Source organism: Protopterus annectens, chromosome 5.part1, assembly GCF_019279795.1.
Source record: "Protopterus annectens isolate FY-2018-M chromosome 5.part1, PAN1.0, whole genome shotgun sequence".
NCBI lineage: Eukaryota > Metazoa > Chordata > Ceratodontiformes > Protopteridae > Protopterus > Protopterus annectens.
In genome coordinates, this window is record NC_056736.1 from 539,301,857 (window position 1) to 539,321,815 (window position 19,959).

The 19,959-nt window shown below is 47.7% G+C and overlaps 1 protein-coding gene across 4 annotated transcripts in view; it reads left to right on the forward strand.

The window, feature by feature from the left end:
- The window catches only part of PROSER1 (proline and serine rich 1), a 781,917-nt gene that overhangs the window by 616,658 nt on the left and 145,300 nt on the right, over window positions 1–19,959 (forward strand). The window lies entirely within an intron of this gene.

A 19,959-nucleotide genomic window follows, 5' to 3' on the forward strand; every position in this document is an offset into this window, starting at 1 on the left:
TGAACAGACAACTAAAACTGTTATGCTCTAGGACTACTTACAAAAAGGTCTGGAAAACAAATGCATTCCCAGTGTGCTGGATTGAGATTTTCCTTTATGCTTCCGACCCCCTTTCCACAAATATCTAAAGCCCTTCAAAAGATCAGGAAGGATTTACCAAAGATGTTACTGGTGACTCCCATTTGGCTCAGTCAAGACTGGTTCTCCTTTCTCATGCAGCTGGTGAGGGTCAGCTCCCAAAAACTTGCTCACACAGGATAATGGATTTTTTGACTCATCATGACATTCAAAATGTCCGTCTGATTATGTAAAGAATACACTTTTGATTTCTTTTAGGGACATTTTTTTTTGTTCAGATAACATTTAACAGGTATTGAAGGAGACAAGAAAACTTGCTACTAGAATTCTTACTTAGTCAAATGGAAATGATTTTCTTGTTGGTGCCAAAATAGAGAACAGGACCAGTCTTAATCAGAGACACTACTGGCTCTGCATTGCCTGTGTGAATTGCTTAATTAAGGCCAAGCATGCACTTTTGTTAAGGTACACCTGTCAGTCATTTCAGGGTGTTTGCTACTGGATCTCCTTGTTTCTTTTTAATTCTAAGTTAAGCAGTTTTTTTTTTTTTTACATATCAATCCACATAGGAAAACAGTGATACCTTATTGGGACCTAAATTTGTTTCTGTAAAATTTTATCTTCCTTTGAGTCTGTAGCCAGGTCTTCTCTGATATCTTTTACTTGGAAGACTGCCCTGCTCATTGCTGTGACTTCTGCTAGACAGGTATTTAAATTACATGCCTTCATGTCCTTTTATCTACTCAACTATTTTTGATCATTCACAGGGATAAGGTGCTTCTCAGAAACAGCGCTTCTTTTATATGTAAAGTTGTCTCTGAATCTACTCTCAACTAGGTTGTCCAACTCCTTGTGTTCTATCCTAATTAAAAAAAAAAGGAGAAAGGATTCCTAATACCCTAATGTGAATACTGAGATATCTGGGCAAAACCAATAATTTTAGAAAAGTGTAAACAGCTCTTTATGTCCTGTGATGGTAAGAAGAGAGATCAGCAAGCATCTAAGCATGCCATTTCTAGATGGCTGCCAATTGCTGTTCAGTTTTGCTTCTCAAACCATGGCAAAAATCCTCTTTAGCATGTCAAGGCTTATTCTACCAAAGCAATGGTCACTTCTGAGGCTTTTTGGAAAGGGATGGACTCTAGATCTGTTCTAGAAACAATTACTTACTCCTTTGTTCACACCTTCCCTAACACAAGGTACATTCTGTTTCATGAGCCAGAGCAAGCATTGCTAGATCCGTACTTCAGGCAATCCTAAACACTGAACCCTGGCAATTGTCTCATATTGTAATATCTACTGTAACAGTGATCTAGTAAAGAACATAGTACAATTGTATAGGCTTACTTGCCAATAGCAGGAGATGTTTAAATCAGTCACTGTTGCAGTATTAGCACCTACCCTTCATCACCAAAAATTCCTTCCCTGGCCAGAATGTGGTATTCTTATCTTTTTTTGTTCTTGTAGCAGAATCCTTTTAAGAAATTTAGGCTTCATCCTCCTTTTTGGAGGCTAAAAGGCTCTACATGTTGATGTCCTTCTATTCCAGTGTTGCAGTATTCTACTTGTGGGTTTATCCTTCTTCCTCTCCAGTTGTCCAGCCAGGTTTCCAAAGATTTTCAGTCCCACTTGGTGTGTCAGATATCTGACGTGGCTGCAGGAATGTGGGCCATAAAAGTGATGTCTGCACGCACCAGCCCTCAGAACTTTTCAGCCCCCAGTCATAGGCCAGGTGGTCCTGCTTCTCGCTGACGTCGGATCGAATAAGATTCAGTTAAGTACCCCGTTGGGGATTCTCCAGTCCTACTTTGTTGTTATTATAGTCTGTTAATGTCATCCAGTAAGGGCAAGTGCAGTCAGCAGATTCCCCACAAAGACACTCATGGCCAGTGTCTGTTTTGTCTAGGCAGGGAACACGACCATGAGAACTGTCCCATTTCCCAATCGTTTGTCCCTAAGACCTTACGCCGCCGTTTACAGGCCTTACACTTATATTTAGAGAATCAGCGCTTGAAACAAATAGTGTTAGGAATGGAGGCTGCACCCGATTCCCCTTCTGAACTGCCTAGGAAGAGGGCCAAGTCCTCGTGGCCTACTTCATCTGCTGCGCCTCTGTCTGCCGTACCTCATTCTGTAGCCAGTGTCAGCTTGGCTGAGAATCCGGCATCCGCCGATGTAGATAAAGCGGGTACCTTTGAGGAAGCCACACAATCTTGAGTGGACGACACGTCCACAGAGGATTTACTGGCGCCTGCCTTAGACACCGGAGGGGAACCAGCATTCACTCGGGGCCCATCGGATTCCGCCTCCGCCATTCTGACGCCTGACCCAAGGCCTATTCCTAGCCAGATGCCAGCAAGGCCTTTAAAGAAAAAACAAAAAACAAGACACCCCACTCCAACCTCTAAAAGCATGCTGGATTGGCAGGCCTTCAGCCAGAGTTTGTTCAATGCCTTTACGGCCCTTAGGCCTTCTGCAGAATCCTCTGCCACTGCTCCTTCCCTCCTCTCCTTAGTCTCAGACCTCTAACCCAGGAAAGGAGGGTAGATCAACCTGAAGAAGAGGAATTGTCTGGTTCCTCTGAGGACTCTCTTTCCTACTCCTCCCAGATCTCATCCCCCTGGGATATGGATCTCATCAGTTGAACCTGACTCCCCTGTAGAGGATCTTACCTTTGGGGAAACTATTAATCTGAAGTAGGAGATTCATTTGTCTGCAACCTGTGGGTTATGGATCCGATATCGGATCCGAACCGGCATGGTTTACCAGCTATGGATCCAAGCTCTCAGCTCCTCCCCTCACCCATAATGCCCTGCTCTACCCTCATGACCTCAGATCTCGTTTGCCGCGCATGGTGACCAGATTGTGTTATCTAAGCTCTCCAGCTAAGTGCAGTTTTATTACTCTTAAAGTACTAATTTTTGAAGTTTTGTGTGAAAGTGTGTGGAAGTGTAGGTTTCCCTTTTATTTAATCATACTTTTAGTGTTTTAAAATTTAATTTTACTTATCCCTCCCCTCGCTGGTAGCATAGTGTGTGTTTGGGCCTGTTGAGTGATTTTGTTACTTTACTTTAAACTAGTTTAAGTAACCTTCTTTGCTTTTGGGATGTCTGAACAGCCCAAAGCTGTGTTCTCCAAGTGCACCGAGTGTGGCCATAAGCTTTCCCCGGCTGATGGCCACACTTGGTGTGTTAGATGCCTTGGGGTTGAACACCTCACTTCTGGATGTTCCATTTGTGCAGGTTTCAACCCCAGGGCATTGAAGGAGCGGAGGTCCAAGCTTGTCTTGGCGGGTCTTTGCCACCGGACTCGGCTCCGCCTCCGCTCCTTCGGGGTAACCGTTTCTACGGTTGTCTCCTCTCCGGCTCCCCCTCCTCCTCCTGGGACTCAACCTCCCTGTAGTGGTTCGGAGGAGAGGGAGGCTAGAAAGAAGGACCAGAGGGAGAAGCACCATAAGCGGCGGGCCGAGACCTCTGTTTCGGCCCCGCCAGCCAAGCGGGCTTCTCCTCCGGCCTCCTTGTCTGCTGGCTCTCCCCCTCCTTGGCTCCGGTCTCCAGTGTGTTTTTCACCGGGACCTGAGGAGGAGGAGACCCGATCTCCCTCGAGGCTATCGAGGAGGCACTCAAGGCCTACCTCGGTAGCCTCATCGAGATCAACTTATAGCCTGTCAGACGCTGATCTGGACCGGATGATGAGAAGGTTCATCCAGGCCCAGATGCAGATGGGAGTGCTCTTGCCTCCCCCCCCTCTGGGGGGGAGCTCGACCCCTTTTTTCAAGCCAATTGCTCCTTCTCCGACCCGCTACCCGGGTTCAAAGGAGTTGGAGCCGAGCAGCCGAGCCAGGGTGGGTCGGCGCCGATAGTATTGGTACCGGATCCGACCCTGCCCTCGAGTGCCGGATCCGACCTCGGAGCCTGGATCCAAGCTTCGGATCCGGGGATCAGTGCTCGCCGGCGCCCGTCTGTGTCGGAGCACTGTCCCTTGGATCCGGCGCGGCGCGGCTCCGATCCACTCGGATCCGAGGGGAGCCATTGTCAGATCCTTTGGTCGAGGTCGGCTCCCTTCGGCTTTTGATGTAGTGGAGAGGGCCCTGTTGAGGGTCTCGGACCCCGGCACTTGCTTCGCTCCGTCCCGCGCTCCTCTGCACTGGGTCAGGCTTCCACCATCTGGCCCTTGGGACAGCCCGCTCCTGTGCCCCAAGCTGTTCCCCTGGAACAGGTTACTGTTCTGAGAGTCCTCTGACAGCCCCCGGAGGATGTTCCCGCAAACATACGTGCAAAAGGAGGCACATAGACTCCCGAGTCTCTCACAGAAGACACGGATTTGGAGGAAGGGAAGGCTCCCACGGTCACCCCGAGGATGTCTCATTTGGAGACATCATGGAAATGCTCGCATAAGGGGGTCTGCCCCAAGTCTTCCTCGGACGAGTCCGTGTTCTTGGAGGCATTTGAAGCGGCCCGTCTACCTCTTGGGTGTCCTCCTGCCGACCCCTGGTGGACCTCATTACCACCAGGGCGTGGAAGGATCCGGACACCGTGGAGCCAATCCCTAAAAGGCCCGACCGTATTCTCAGTCCCCGGCTGACCGTGCCCATTGGAGTAAGGGGCCTCCGGTAGATGCCATGTTGACGGCGGCCACCAAGAGGGAACTTGCTCAGGAGAGTCCCTCAGTCCATCCCGAGCAAGGAGTCTCGGATGATGGACCACTTGGGAAGTGGATGTTTAGTTCAGCGACCTTCTCTGTAAGGGCGCTGAACTATCTGGCACATGTGATTAGGATGTATCGAGATCTGATTAAAGAATACGCTGCATCCCCCCCAGAGTCCATGTCGGAGGAGGACAAAGTGCTGCACTCCACCCGCATGGCCACTCGCAGGTCCGTCACCAATACCTCTATGCGGCTACTCTCCCATGCTACAGAAGGTGCCGCTAGAGCCGCAGGGGCAGGCCTAGTTACTAGACGTCAGGCCTGGCTCCATCATTGCGATTTCTCACAGCCCTTCAAGGCGTCATTTGCGAATGCCCCCTTCGATGGTTCTGCCCTCTTTGGCAAAACTATTCGCGACACTTTGACCCAGAGCGAGAAGGACGGGAAGATGCTGTCTGCCGTCGGAATCCGCTTCTCTGCACCCCAGAGGCCCTATTCTAGGAACCAAAAGGGTCAGAAGAAGATGTGGATGTCCTTCAAGGATGCATCTGCAGTCCTTACAAATGGGTAGTCCTGTCGTCAGGCAGCCCTTCGGTCGGCCGGATTCCAAAGTCTGGGTCTGGCTTCGGCTGGTGTCGCACTTCACCCGATGTCATCGCGGCAGTTTTCGGGTATAAAGGCATCAGCCGACGCCATTTTCCCCAGTCTTTCTTGCCGCGTGGCGCCCGAAGCAGAAGCTGTTCGCAAGTGCCGGTCAGTCAGATCCAGAGATTACTACTACCGAATACTACTTCGAAGACTTCTAAAAAGCTAAGTACCCCGTTGGGGACTCTTTCTTGCCTCAGCTGATGTCAGAAAAAGTGAATAACTGTTTAACTTGTGGGAAACAAATACCTCATAAAGATTTCCACTCCTACTGCTTACCTTGTTTAGGCCCAGACCACGACGTAGCAGCTTGTCTAGCCTGTGCTTCTTTTAACCGACGGACGATTAGACGTTGGTCGGAGTTTGCTGAACAGTTTTTTGGCTCTGATTTTGCCTATATTATGCCGTCGGATCCTCCGACTACACAAATTACCAAAAAACACGAAGAAAAGGACCGACACTCGCGGTCCGCGGTTTCAGCCGAAACCGCGGTTAAGCAAACCGCGAGTGTCTCGGTTTCGGCCGAAACCGAGCAAGCGGTTCTTTCTTCAGCCGAAACCATGCCTTCTACCGAGGCCTCTTCTAACCTGGTAGAATCGGCTTCTGAAATCCAACCTTCTGTTGCGGTTTCTCAGGAATTATCAGACACTATTCCCTTGGATATTTCAACCCCTGCACGTGGAGCTGCTAGGCCTCCTGCAGCCATGTCTATTAAGGCCTTTGCCAGGGCTAAAGCAGCCAAAGCTTCAAAAACGGTGCCTGCCAAACCCCCTCTCACAGGCCCAGCACCAGTTCCCATATGCTTTCTTTGGCTGAGGATCTCATTTCTTTAATTCGTGGATCCCAGCCTCATCCAGACAGGACCTCTCATCCACCTCCAGAGAAGAGGCCTAGAGCAGAGCCCCCGAGCCAGTATCCACAGATGATTCCTCTGATGACTCAGAACATACAGACCCTCCTGAGGCTCCTTATTCTCCTTACGAAGACTCTGATGCTGAAGAGTCCATTCCTTCAGCCTCTCCACCTGAGGAATTTTCCTTTGGGGAAACCTTGCATGCTATGAGGGAACAATTTCAGTGGCAGGGCCAAGATTTCTCAGACTCCAGAAAAGGCTTAGAACCTTTCTACATTTGCCACAACATAGGCCTTTAGCTATACCTCCAGTTCTTTCTGTTGTAGATGATGCATTTAATGATGCTTGCACTGCTCCTGATTCATTACCTCCAGCCACTGCTAAGCCCGATAGGTTCTACAGGGTCCCGGACACTCATCACCATTTATACAAGGCTCCTTTTGCAGATCCAGAGACTATCTCCCAGGGCCCTAAAGCTGTAGCAACTACATCTACTAAAACCCTCCCTCTGAAAGGGAATCCAGGTCCTTAGAGATGGGGTAAAAGTTTACACCTCTGCTACTTTGTCAGCTAGGGCTTTGAACTGCCAATTTCATATGATTCAATATCAAGAGTTTATGCTTGACCAGTTAACTAAAAGCTGTCCTCTGAAGAATCTTTAGATAAAAATATGTTCAGGAAATGGTACATAACATACAGCAGGTTAGTAACCATTCTTTAAAATGTGGCTATGATGCACTGGAGGCTTCCTTTAGATCAGCCATGACTGGCACAGTTATCAGGAGACATGCATGGTTGAAAGAGCAGGCATTACCAGACCATGTCAAATCAAAGCTTTTGGATGCACCCATGGACAAAGTCAATTTATTTGGTTCCCCTGCACAGCAGGTACTAAAAAAGATGGAAGAGAAGGCGAAATCTGTACAAACAGTGAAAGATTTCTTACAGGTTCAACCTCCAAGGTTTAGCAGGAACTGGCCCTCCAAGAATTGGTCCTTTCCAGACTCCTCTAAGACACAGAGAGGCAGGAATAGGCGTTCAAGAGGCAGAAACCAATCCAGGGGTGCCTACAGGGGATGCCAGTGCCAAGGTAACAACCAGCGAGGCACGGACGCAGCCACCACCACTACAACAACACAATCACAGTGACTTGGCTGTGGCACCGCCTACCAGGGAACAACTGGAAGCACCCTTAGGCGGAAAGCTAACATTATTTTCAAAGAACTGGCATTGCATCACAAGGGAAAAATGGATTTTGCAAACTATAGACCAAGGTTACAGGTTCCATTTCCATACTCTACCAGGAAAGAGAGGAATGCCAAACCTACCACCTACTCAAAGGGCAGAAGCTCTAAAGCAAATATCTCAACTATTAAGAATGAGAGCTGTGGAAAAGGTACCATCTATGGAACAAGGAAAGGGATTTTACTCCAGACTCTTCCTGGTACCAAGAAAAGAGAGCAAATGGAGGCCTATTCTCGACCTGTCTGCTTTAAACACATTCCTCATTGTTCCAAAATTCAAAATGCTGACCCTACAGCAGCTTCTTCCCATGCTGGGCAATGAGTCTTGGCTGGTAACTCTAGATCTCAAGGAGGCATACCTGCACGTCCCCATACGACCAATTTGCAGAAGATACCTCAGATTTCTTGCAGGATCAGAGCATTATCAATTCTCAGCATTGCCCTTTGGCTTATCTACTGCGCCCAGAGTGTTCAGGAAATGCCTGGCATCAGTAATTGCTCATTGCAGACTTCAGGAGATCCAAATTTATCCCTACCTGGACGACTGCCTGATACAAGCGGACAACAAAAGCAAGCTAACAGAAGACTTACAAAGAGTCATTTACCTGCTGCAAGCCCTGGGATATACAGTCAATATAAAAAAGTCAAGGCTGATTCCATCCCAAAGAATAACCTTTCTGGGTGCAGAGCTGGACACATCAAAACAAATGGCATTCCTAACTGCAGAAAAGAAAGAGCAACTACCTCTCTACTTCTTGGCATTAACAAAGCAGAACCATCTAACTGCAAGAAAAGTACTACAAGCCCTAGGCTTCATGGCATCCTGCATAATTCTGGTCCCTCATGCCAGACTGCATATGAGAAAGCTACAGTGGTACCTAAAGAATTTGTGGTCCCAACACAAGCACAGCCTATAAACCAAAATTCCAATAATCCCATGCCTGAAGCAAGAGTTCCTATGGTGGGCTCAGGCCTGTCAATCAAACACAGGATTGCCCTTCTGCAACAGTCAACCAAGCCAAACCATCACGACAGATGCCTCAGACCTCGGTTGGGGGGCACACATGCTGGGCAAGTGCATACAAGGCTTATGGACTCAAGACCAGCTGTGCCTGCACATAAATCTAAAGGAAATGCTGGCAGTAAAATTGGCAATCCAGTCATTCAGACCATTTCTCCAAGAAGGTCAGTTGATGATAAGGACAGACAACACCACAGTTATGTGGTACATCAACAAACAGGGAGGCACACATTCATATCCTCTATGCCGGCTGGCACTGGACCTATGGGATGTGGCTCTGAGCTACAACATTCAGTTACAAGCAATTTTTGTGCCGGGAAAAGAAAACATTCTAGCTGACATATTAAGCAGAACTACCACAGATGCCCATGAATGGATGCTGCATCCGGACATCTTCAAAGCCATCACAAGAGAATGGGGATTACCACAAATAGACTTATTTGCATCCCCACTCAATCACCAGCTAAAGAAATTCTGCACAGGGACGTACCACCCACTTGCTTGGAAGGTGGACTCCCTATCTTTCAGTTGGAAAAACCTGACAGCATACGCATTCCCACCACTTCCTTTGATGCACAAGGTGCTTTTGAAGATCAAAGAGGAATGTCCAAGGATCATTCTGATAGCTCCAGACTGGCCAAGACAACATTGGTACCCATTGCTGAGGAGCATGTCTCGGGAACAAATATGGACACTACCCTGATCCCATTACTGTTAACACAGAACAACTACAACATCCTGCATCCAAACCTGAAAACTCTGCAGCTAACTGCCTGGAACATTGCATAAGAGCAATTAACCCAAATTTATCCCAAAGGGTTAAAGACATAATCCTTGAGGCTCGTAGACCTTCAACAAGAAAGAATTATGCAGCAAAATGGAAAAGATATCTCATTTGGAGTACTGCAAAGGGAGAAGATGTGGCACTGGTAAACATAGCCAACATCCTGGAGTACTTGGCAGAGCTCTTCCATACAGGCCTGTCCTATTCTTCCATCAAGATACATGCATCAGCTATTTCAGCAGAATACAGCTTGGATCCTCCTGTCTTCTCTCATCCTCTGCTCAGACAGTTTCTGAGAGGAATTAAAATGTAAAACCTCCCAGGAAACCACCATTGCCAACATGGGACTTGAACTTTGTGCTAGAAAAATTGACACTTCCCCTTTGAACCAGCAGCAACAGCAGAATTACAATACTTATCCTGGAAGACTGCTTTCCTGCTGGCAATCACCTCAGCAAGAAGGGTCTCTGAACTACAGGCATTAATGGCAGTGCAACCCTTCCTGATCTTCCATCAAGATAGAGTGTCCATGAGAACAAATCCTACATTTATGCCTAAGGTGGTATCCAGAGTGTCTTTAAATCAGGCTATCCACCTACCTACATTCTTCCCAACCCACAGAACAGGGAGAAAGACTCTTGCATACCTTGGATGTACATAGACAATTACGCTACTACCTGGACAGGACCAAGTCCAATAGAAAAACTGACCAGCTTCTGGTAGCATATGCAACAGGAAAGGAAGGAAAACCAATTTCAAAACAGACAATCTCCAAATGGATAGGAAATTGCATTAGATTTTGTTACTCCTACCATGGAAAGAAAACTCCAGAGAACATCAGGCCTCACTCCACAAGGGCTACAGCCACTACCACAGCTTTCTTACGAGGAGTGGCTACCAAGGACATTATAGAGGCTGCTACTTGGACCTCCGTGCATACATTTGCCAAGCATTACAATTTACCTTTATACTCTAGATCCCGAGCAGGTTTTGCCACTGCTGTTTTGCAAGGGATCCTAACTATACCATAATCTCTCCTTTTTTCCTCCTCCCCTAGTTTAGCTATGGTATTCTACCCATTTGTAAGGACTGCAGATGCATCCTTGAAGGACATAGTACAGTTTTGTACCTACCATAAATGTAGATGTCCGATAGGAATGCATCTGCAGTCAGGATTACCCACCCACCTTCCCTCTGTGGTACTCCTAGGGTATTTGCCATCCTTCAGCTAGCTTGTGGGGGATCTATTATGGTGTATTTGTTTGTATATATGTACATACATGCTTATTTTATGTGTTTGCTCTCTACTATTTGGAAACATTGGCATTTATCCAAATTTAGCCATCCAAGAGGGCACCTGGCATCTGGGGCAAGAAACACTGAGGAAAATGGCGTCGGCTGATGCCTTTATACCCGAAAAACTGCCGCGATGACGTCGGGTGAAGTGCGACACCAGCCGAAGCCAGACCCAGACTTTGGAATCCGGCCGACCGAAGGGCTGCCTGACGACAGGACTACCCATTTGTAAGGACTGCAGATGCATTCCTATCGGACATCTACATTTATGGTAGGTACAAAACTGTACTTTCCGGAAGTCGCAGCAATCCTAGCCTGCTCCGGACAACCAGTCCTTCCGTGGCAGAGGAGGACAGGGAGGACGCCGCCCTAGAGGCAGAGGGGCTCCCAGGAACTTCGGGTCCAGAGAACCCTTCTCTGAACGGCCCGCACAGCAGCCCTGAGGGGTTGCCCGGCTGCTCCACTCTGGAGGCAGTCGGGGGACGTTTTTCAGAGCACCTGGTGGCATGGGAGTCCATAACATCAGACCGCTGGGTTCTCCAGATCATATCCAGAGGATACCGTATCCCCTTTCTTCACTTGCCAAAATTGAAGTCCCTCCCCGACGTTCCACCCGGTCAGTGGGAGGCCGCTTTGGCAGAAATTGGCCATCTGCTAAAGAAAAGAGCCATCCAGCACGTCCCCCCAGACCAGATCGGATCAGGGTTCTACTCCAGGTTCTTTTTAGTGCCAAAAAAGACGGGGGATCTAAGACCAATTTTAGACCTTTCACTCTTGAACCTGGCAGTTCCCAAGGAGAAGTTCCAAATGGTCACGCTGCAGTCTATTCTCCCCCTTCTGGGAGAAAATCACTGGATGTGCTCCATAGACCTCAAGGATGCGTACTACCACATACTAATGGACAGGCGCTCCAGGAGGTTTCTCCGCTTCCGGCTGGGAGCCAGTCACTACCAGTTCCGGGTCCTTCCCTTTGGTCTCACCACAGCCCCCAGGGTGTTCACCAAAGTATTAGCAGTGGTAGCGGCCCACCTGAGGCTTCAGGGGGTACAGGACTTTCCCTACCTGGACGACTGGCTCCTTACCACCCCAACAAGGCATCTACTACTATTGGCGCGAGACTCCTTTCTCCATCTTGCTCCCTGTCTTGGCATCACTATAAACACAAAAAAATCCAACCTAGCACCCACGCAGTTCATAGATTTTATAGGTGCCAGGTTAGACACAAGGAGATTAAAAGCCTTCCTCACTGCGGACAGAGTTCAACATCTGCAACTCCAGGTGCGGGCCATTCTCCACTCAAGCTCAGTCCCGGCGGAGTTGGTCCTGAGGGCTCTAGGGTCCATGGCGGCTGCTATAGCGCTTCTTCCTCTCGCCAGGTTCAATATGCGCATCCTCCAATGGACACTCCTAGTCCAGTGGTCGTATCTTGCTCTTCCTATGCATCATCCCATTGCGATCAGCAAGGCTTGCAAGCGGTCCCTCCTGTGGTGGCTACACTCTCCAGATCTCCACGGAGGCTGCCCATTTTGTGCTTCTCCCCCTCTCGCCACGGTGACCACGGACGCCTCCGGCCTCGGGTGGGGGCATTTTGCAGGCGGACCGTCCAAGGCACGTGGAACGATTCAGAGACCTTACTGCATATCAACGTTCTAGAGATGAGAGCAGTGCTCTTAGCGTTGCTAGCACTTCAGGCCTTTCTTCCCTTGGGAACAATTGCGATTCAATCGGACAACATGTCGGTTGTCTGGTATATCAACAAGCAAGGAGGAACCAGGTCTTACCCTCTTTGTCGAGAAGCCATGAGAGTTTGGGAATGGGCAATCTCCACCAACCGCTTTCTCATAGCAACGCATATTCCGGGTCGGTCCAACATCCTGGCGGACAAACTCAGTCGCACCATTCTCACCCCTTACGAGTGGTCTCTCAATACTCAAGTAGCGGAACGCATATTCGCACGGTGGGGAACTCCTTGTTGCGATCTTTTGCCTCTCCCTCAAACACCAAGTGCGACAGTTTTTCGCTCTGATACCTCCTCCGGAGGTTCCCAAGAGACGCTCTGGTGCATGCTTGGCCACCCGGTCTTCTTTATGCTTATCCCCCTTGCCTCTGATGCTCCAAGTTCTTCAGAAAGCCTCTCGGTTGGGGTGCAGAATGATTCTCATTGCTCCGTTTTGGCCTCGACAGATCTGGTTCCCCTTCCTAAGGTCTCACTCGGTGAATCCTCCTTGGATTCTAGATCCCATTCGGATCTGATATCTCATCCATCCCACTTATCTCCTCCGAACCTGGACAACCTGAAGCTGACCGCTTGGCTGCTCCAGTTCCACTCTTGATCAGGACTCGGTATTTCATCCCCTGTTAAGGCCATCCTGGTGGCAGCTCATAAGCCATCCACTAGGAAAGTCTACCGCAGCAAGTGGAAACGGTTCTCGTTGTGGGCGGAGCGGCAAGGCCTAAACCCCTTCACAGTTCCTCTCCCTTTGGTGCTTGATTTCTTAACCACTCTTTTTAATGATGGTGCCAGCAGTTCCACGGTCAAAGTACAACTTGCGGCAATTTCCCATTATCACATTGGTCATGACTCCAATCCACTGATGTCGGCCAAGTTGTGTAAGATTTTCCTTAAAGGTACTTTTCTTCTCAGGCCCCCTGTAAAGCAAGCGGTTCCTCCTTGGGACCTTTCCTTAGTTCTCCAGGCCTTGACCGCCCCCCCCCCCTTCGAACCGGCGGCTACCGTAGATCTGAAATTCTTATCTTTCAAGACCGCCTTCTTAGTAGCCATTACTTCGGCCAAGCGGCCAAGAGAGTTTCAGAGCTTCAAGCATTATCAGCTAAACCTCCTTACTTGGTCTTTCATCCGGACCGTGTTTACCTCAGGACCAACCCGTCCTTTCTTCCTAAGGTAGCTTCTGAAGCTAACATTAATCAATCCATTAACCTCCCTGTCTTCTTTCCTAAATATGAAAACAAAGGTGAATACAAGCTTCACTCCTTAGATGTTCACAGGCAACTTAGATTTTATCTAAACAGGACGGCTGGTCATAGGCAATCCGACCAGTTGTTCATTTCCTTTGCTAAATTTAACTTGGGCAAACCAATTTCTAAAGTCTCATTATCTCGCTGGATTTCACAATGTATCTTATTGGCTTATCAAGCTTCGGGAAGGCCTGCACCGGAGGGTGTACATGCCCATTCAACCCGGTCAGTCTCTACATCGGCAGCCTTTAAGGCTAGGATTCCTCTAGATGATATTTGTGCAGCAGCCACGGGCTTCATCTCATACTTTTATTTCCCACTACAAATTGGATCTTGCATCTAGGGGTAGAGCATCCTTTGGCTCAGGTGCTCGGAATATCCTTCCATGATGGCGCCCAAGATTCAGGTAGCTGGGGACTCTGTCCCACAGGTTGCAGACAAATGAATCTCCTACTTCAGATTTAGAAGTTATGTACTCACCATAACGTTCCATCTGAGTAGGTGTATTCATTTGTCTGCAACCATCCCGCCCTCCTATCCCCCTGGCCTTTCAGTTTCCTGCATATGTTGTGTTACCCTTTTCAGGGTGTTCTTGCTGTTGGCAAACTCGATCTGAGGTCATGAGGGTAGAGCAGGGCATTATGGGTGAGGGGAGGAGCTGAGAGCTTGGATCCATAGCTGGTAAACCATGCCGGTTCGGATCCGATATCGGATCCATAACCCACAGGTTGCAGACAAATGAATACACCTACTCAGATGGAACGTTATGGTGAGTACATAACTTCTAAGTAAAATGAGAGACCACTTCAAGTGGCAATCCTATGATATGTCCTATTGTACAAAAAAGGTTTTATGACCTTATTCTAATGGATTCTCCCAGTCCTTCTGCCATTACTCCTATCCAACCTGCATTCTTGGATGCCTTTGCCTCAGCCTCCATTAGACCAAACTCCCAACCTGCAGCCCTGCGTAGAGCAGACAGACTCTATAAAGTCCCTAAAATGGAGACATTTCTCTTTAAGTGCCCTCCTGCTGATCCTGCCACTCTATCCATCTCTACGGATAGGGCCACCAAGCTCCTGCCTACCACTACTATCCTCCCTGCTGATAATACAGCAAGACCATGGAGAGGTTGGGGAAGAAAATTTATACTTCTGCTACCCTCTTATTTAGAGCCACCAACTACCAAACTCATATGACCAAATACTCCTTAGCTCTGCTGGACAAAGCCATTAAAGATTTAGATGACATCCCTGACTGTGCAGCCAAGGCCTCCTTGATTTCACTAATAGCACTCATCTCCCAAGTGAATAGACACTGCTTGAGATGCAGTTATGATGCAGCTGAAGCCTCAGCCAGGTCAGCTGCATCAGCTTCAGTACTAAGGAGGCACTTGTGGCTGTGATTACAGCCTCTCCCACATGACTTCAGGGCCAAATTCCTTCACGCAACTTTGGATCACTCAGCCCTTTTTGGTGCAAAAGTGGCTGACCTATTCAAATCCTTATAACAGAAAGGAAAATAATTACACAACCTAAAACATATCCTGGTCTCTCCTATTCCCAAGTTCCAGAGGAAGTACCCGGCAAAGATCCAGTTTATCAGGAATACCTCCAGGTCTGCAGCTCCCCAGTCTAGAAGACCCCCTAGAAGACAGCCTCCTCAGGCTAGCCCTTTGCAGTCTTCCAGCCAAAGGCCCCCTTTCCTGATAGGGCAGATTGTGTCTGACAGCCTGCCAAAATTTCAACCCCCACCTCCCCCATCTATTCCCCCTTCTGCCCGTCTCTCTCATTGTCTCCCTGCATGGTCACTCATTACCACAGACAAGTGGGTTCTGTCCATCATACAAGATGGCTACTTCATGTCCTGAATCACCCCTCCATCAAGACTGGGCATACCACAGCCTCCCCCAGTCAACTACCCCTCCTTCATCGGGTTTTGCAAACCCTGCTACTACAGGGCACCATAGAAGCAGATGTTCTTCGTGTTTCACTGTTGCAGTCATCACATTTGGGTTATCTGCTTGCAGTAGCCCTCAGTTGGCCTGATTAACAAAGTCTTGGGTCCTGCGTCGGTTGCTGTCCCTTCTTCCTTGACATCAGGTAGTCAGGGATATAAAACATTCAGCTGATGCCATTACATCAGTCTTTCTTGCCATGCGGTGCCCGAAGCAGAAGCAGTTCGCAAGTGCTGGTCAGCCGACTCCTGAAACTTTCATTTTCAACTTTCAGAACCGAAGTCTTCAACTAAAGCTAAGTACCCCATTGGGGAAACTTTTTCTTGCTCTAATCCGATGTCAGTAAAAGTGAATAATTGCATTTCTTGTGGAAAGCAAATACCTTATAAAGATTTTCATTCATACTGTATTCCTTGCCTAGGCCCTGACCATGACGTACCTCGCTGTCGGTTTTGTGCCTTATTTATTAAACAACGAACTATCCGTCGGTATATTTTCGCTTCTAAATATTTTGGTGCTCAGTTCAATTATCCAGGTATGTCTTCGGTAAGCCATCCAACTACCGACATTCCGAAAAAACGCAAAGATAAAGACAGAGACAGGCCGCCTAGCTGCTGACAACGCTTCTCCTAAGCCAGTCGCCAGTTCGCCGGTACTCGGTGAGGCACTTTCGCAGCCCCTGATACCCACTTCTTCAGATTTGCAGGTCTCTACTGAGACCCATTCGGAGTCCAGTATGCAGCGAGATGCTTCAACTGTGGAACCTGTGGATGTCTGTACCTTGGATTGGTCCAGAGCCGCTGTGCGGGCAACGGCTTCTGAGGGTGTATTCAGGCCTACTGACTTGCATATCAAACCGATGCCTTCTTCTTCTTCAAGGCCTAAAACTCAAATCATGCCTAGAAAACCGATGCCCAGACCACATGGTCAGGCGTCTATGCCTAAAAAACAAATGATAAGAATGGCTGAAGACCTTATTACTTTAATCAGGGGAAGCCAACCTTCCCCCTCTAAGAGACCTAGGACTGAGTTTGCTTGTGATACTTATGACCAGGATTCTGAAATTTCTGTTTCCTCTGATGACCAGGATTTACCCTTATCTACCTTTGAGGATTCTGATGCTGAGGACTCTATTCCTTCTGCCCCCCCCCCCCAAGGATTTCTGTTTTGGTGAAACCTTGCATACTCTTAGGGAGCATTTTCATTGGGAAAGTCAGGATTTCTCTGATTCTAAAAAGAGGCTTAGGGATTTCTTACTCCTGCCCCAGCACAGGCCTTTAGCTATCCCATCTGTACGGGACAGAGTTGATGATGCCTTTTCAGAATCTAGCCTGACTCTTTACTTCCTGCTCCCAGAAAACCTGATAGATATTACAGGGTTCCTGACTCTCACAAGTTCCTTTTCAAAAATCCTACTGTGGATCCTGAGATCATTTCACAGGGACCCAAGGGCATTAAAGCTACTACTGCCAAAAATCTTACCCCTCTGATACTCCAGGGCACTGGATAGATGTGGTAAGAAGGTATACACTTCTGCAACATTGGCCATTAGGGCTTTAAACTGCTAGTTTCATATGTTAAAGTATCAGCAGCATATTATTGGATTACTTAAACAGAAAACAATGTTGATTCCTGATTGTGCTGAAAATAAGGATTTACAGGATTTAATGCATTCTGCTGAACAGGTTGTAAAACATACTTTGCAATGTGGTTTTGATTCACTAGAGGCATTTTGCAGGGCTGTTGTCACTGGGTCTGTACTTAGAAGGCATGCTTGGCTTAAGGAGCAATCCTTGCCAGATCATGTTAAAGCTAAATTAGTGGATGCTCCCTTAAATCAGGACTGCCTGTTTGGCAACAAGGCAGAAGAAGTTCTTAAAAAGATGGAGGAAAAAGCTAAATCTATGCAAACTGTTAAAGATTTCTTACAAGTACAACCTCCAAGATTTAGTACGCATCGGCCTTCTAAGAATTGGTCCTTTCCTGCCTCTTCCAGGCCTTCTCAGTCCAAACCCAGATCCAGCAGAGCTCCCAGGCTTCAGTCCCAGGGCATGCACAGGACTAAGCAGTGGGGGGGGGCCCACTTCCAAATCTGGGAGTAGTAAAACTCCCCCCTGTGGTAAACTTTCTCAATGACTTAACTTTAAAACTTCCAAGCACTTCTGAACTGACTGCCCCTTTGGGGGAAAAGATTGCTCTACATGCAAAAATCTGGGAACTCATTACCCAGGACAAATGGGTTTTAAATATAGTTTCCCAAGGATACAGATTTCACTTCCATACGTTACCAGCCCCAGACAGTTGGCCAGCTCTACCCCCAAATCAGTGGGCAGAGGCTCAAAAGCAAGTACTCTCTCTCTTAAGCATAAAGGCAATTCAAACTGTACCAGAAGAGGAAAAGGGACAAGATTTCTACTCAAGACTTTTCCTGGTACCCAGAAAAGACAACTCATGGCATCCTATCCTGGACCTGTCTACTTTAAACACTTTTTTGGTGATTCCAAAATTCAAGATGCCAACTCTTCACCAGTTGCTTCCTATGCTAGGCAGAGATGCCTGGCTGGCAACACTCAATTTAAAGGAAGCATACCTGCACATCCCAATCAGGGAATCTTGCAGAAGATACCTATGCTTGAAAGCACTATCAGTTGTCTGCACTGCCCTTTGGCTTATCTACTGTGTCCAGGGTACTCACAAAATGCCTAGCTGCAGTCATTGCATTTTGCAGGCAAAGAAATATTCAAATATACCCATACCTGGACGATTGTCTAATTCAGGCAGAAAGTCAGGACATACTTTTGAATCATCTGGCTTTTGTACAAAGGGTGCTAACTTGCTGGGGTACACCATAAACGAAAAGAAATCACACCTGGTACCCTGTCAACAAATTATATTCCTGGGAGCAAGCTTGAATACAACTTCCCAGATGGCTTTCCTCATGCCAGAGAAACTAATTTGTTTGACAGCCTACTTCAAACTAGTGGCCACAAAAACCCTGCTATCTTCAAAACAAATACTGCAAGCCTTGGGGTTCATGGCCTCCTGCATTCTTCTAATTCCATATGCAAGACTGCATATAAGGAAACTACAATGGTACCTAAAAAGCCTATGGTGTCAACATTCTCAGGATCTCGAAGCAATGATTCCTATCATACTTTGCCTACGGTTAGCATTCCTTTGGTGGGCAGAGGCCTGCCACCAAAACAAGGGACTACCATTCACTCTACCCCCTGCCACCCAAACCCTAACAACAGACGCATCAGACTGTGCATGGGGGGCTCACCTGGCAGGCTAGTGCATTCAGGGCAAATAGAGCCCAAGTCAAATGCACCTGCATATGAATCAAAAAGAAATGGTAGCTGTACAGAATGCTCTGACAGCCTTCAAGGACCACATTCTTCCAGGACAATTAATGGTAAAGACGGGCAACACCACTATTATGTGGTACATAAACAAGCAGGGGGGTACCCATTCTTACCCCCTCTGCAGACTAACCATGGCACTGTGGAACACAGCCTTGAGCTACGAAGTACATCTACAGGCTTAATTCCTGCCAGGAAAACTAAATACACTGGCAGATGGACTAAGCAGAAACCTCATGGACCCACACGAGTGGAAACTGGAACCAAAGACTTTCAACATGCTGACAAACAAATGGGGGGGCCCATATATAGACCTGTTTGCCTCCCCCCAGAACTACCAATTGGACAAATTTTGCACAAGGACTCCCCACAAACAAGCTTGGAAAGTGGATGCTGTGTCCTTCATCTGGAAAAAACATGTCAGTTTATGCCTTTCCTCCTCTGCCTGTCATCTCCAAAGTACTTCTAAAGATCAAGCAGGACAAACCAAGGATGATGATTGCACCAGACTGGCCACACCAACACTGGTACCCCTCTTGCGCTGTGTATCACTGTTGGCTCCATGGCACCTGCCTCAGACCCCTACCCTGTTGTCTCAGCAGGAGAATCAGATTCTGCACCCTCAGCTTTAATCCCTTAACCTAGCAGCCTGGCTAATTCCCTAACCTCTCCTTTACCATCCCTCAGTAAACAAGTAATGGATATCATTTTAGAGGCAAGGAGGCCTAGTACTAGAAAATCTTATGCTGACAAATGGAAAAGATTCTGTGCCTGTAACCAATCTCAAGGGATGGGCACAGCAGCGCCCAACTTACCTCAGATTCTTCAATACTTAACTGAGATGCTTCACAAGGGCCTTTCTTTTTCCTCCATCAAAATTCACGCTTCAGCCATTTCAGCTCATTATAACACAGAGCCTCCCCTCTTCTCTCATCCACTGCTCAGGCAGTTCCTCAGAGAGGCCAAAAATTTAAGACCACACAGGAGAGCCCCTACTCCAGCCTGGGACCTTAACTTTATATTGGCAAAACTCACTCTTCCTCCTTTTGAGCCAGCTGCTAGTGCAGATTTAAAATTCTTTTCTTTGAAAACAGCC